The following is a 2,133-nucleotide window of genomic DNA, read 5'->3' as shown; positions in this document are numbered from 1 at the left end:
TCTTTTCTCTGAAAAGCTTCAAGCTATAGATTTCTGTAGCAAACTTCATATACTGGTGAATTAAGGGTATTTATCCACAGAGGATAAATGTGATTAATTGTAGAATGCTTAAAAGGTGAATCACAAGCTAGTTCAAGGATGTAGTTAATAATGCGAATTAAGCATAGACATATAAAACCAGGTAAAAAGCAAGAAATACAGCCTTCAATGTTCCAACATGGAAAAGCTAGTTTTAAATAGTATTTGTGAAATACTCAATGGTTTATTGGAAACGTAATTTAAAGTTACATAATCAAGCAGTTTAGGCTTCAATTTTACCCTTTCTAATTCTAAGAAAAAAAGAAAACAACACGAAACTAGTCTGCCTAATGGTAAAGATCACTGATATGCTGACACTTCCACCTCCGCAGCACCCTGCTAGCATGGGGGGCACAAGAAGAGAAGCTAGGTGAACAGTAAACATGGAACTGGTCAGTGCAGCAGAAATGAGGAACATGAACTTCTATGACGTGCTGAGTTTCAATAGTCTCATATTAATGAGGTCCAAGAGAAGCCATTTTAATATCACTATTTTTATATCTAGGCTATTTCTTTATTCAGGTGTAACCCCTTCTTCCCAAAGCCCCTTTCGCCACAATCTCCCTGACAGAGTTGGACTAGTCTGTCCTGCAGTGATTTCTTTTTCTCTCCTGGTGAGAGATCCCATAGAGTTAGAGAAGAAAACTGCTCACCTGCTGTTCTCATACCTGGACTCGTGTGATTCTCTGTCCAGCATTCCCCTCTCTCAGTGTATTGGTGCTGGAGGCGATGAAGAAGTAGTTTCAGCTGTAATGACATTGCCGTCTCGATTAAATCTCACTCTATGTCTTCTTCACAACAGATCTAGACTTGGGGTTCTCTACTGTGAATGAGAGAATGAATTAAATTATATATATATACACGTATAGTAAACACTACCTCTCATCCTACTCGGAGCAGGATGAAACAATGCGGTAGCCAAAATGATCAATGTCTTGTCTCCTTCACTGTGAACTATTAGTAGCGTTAACAGATTTTAAGGCAAAAATCCTATGGAAAACTTTAATGTAAGAGGATGAGTTATACGAAGCACAGCCTACAAAGAGCTGTTTAAAGATAGAATGACAAACAATGCCTAAACAGCAGAATCCTTCCCAATAATTAATGCAAATACCCCTTGCTGGAGACATGCATATAAATACCTTTGTGGGACAGACCAAATTTTAAACTGAACACGTTCACATCTTTAAAATCACAGGATCTCCATTTGTTTACAGCAGTACCCACAGCGCGCCCGGCTGTTTTCAGACATAAAAACAGGCATGGTCCCTGCCCGGAGAGCTTAGCAGACAAACTGCCAGGCAGGGGGAAGGTGTGTAACTATATATGATGGAGCCTGCATGTGTGTACATATATGTGTACGTATATATGTGACTAAAACCTAACTGAATTAACAGTGGGGATACATGCAGATTCAGCGTGGGGAAGGTGGGAGGGAGCATGAATCTGTTATCTCAGGCTTCATCGTGGCCCCCAAGCTCTTTCATCCTGCAGAGAAAAATCTCATAGGTGCCCTCCTTCACCCACGCAGCTCTCAGAGTAGGCTTGGGGCCTCCAATAGGACCTGAAAGGCCTCATTCCTTCTCCCCATCTCCAGCTCCGAGGGAGGCTGCAGCCGCTCCGCTCCGGCGTGCCGGGGAACCAGTCCGGCCGCACTACTTCTGCACCGACATGCAACAGCCTGTCGGAAGAGAGGAAGCTGCACAGAGGCCAGGGTGGACCCCTTTCAGCACTGCAGCAGCCAGAGCTGGGGTATAACATTCCCCACCTGGGATTATAACAAGCTTTGCGGATCCTGCAAGGCAGAAGGACAACTAGGGACGGAGAGGGGCCGGAACGTGTCTGCAAAAGCCCTCGGGCTGAGGCTGACGTTGCTGCCATCCAAGTCGAGTAGGGAAACCCGAGGCAGGCAGCCGCACAGCTGGTGTGCGACCCCACGGCTTGCACCGCCGCCCCCGGCTCGGCTTTAAAACGACTCGGGCTGCGGCCAGGGCCTGTGCTTGAGGGGGCGGGAGCGGAGGGCAAGCGCCTCTCGCCCGAGGCCGGCTGGGAGCT

Source organism: Crocodylus porosus, unplaced genomic scaffold (assembly GCF_001723895.1).
Source record: "Crocodylus porosus isolate Cpor-Errol unplaced genomic scaffold, CroPor_comp1, whole genome shotgun sequence".
NCBI classification, from domain to species: Eukaryota; Metazoa; Chordata; order Crocodylia; family Crocodylidae; genus Crocodylus; species Crocodylus porosus.
The sequence above is the reverse complement of the archived record's forward strand: the minus strand, read 5'-3'. Positions refer to the sequence as shown.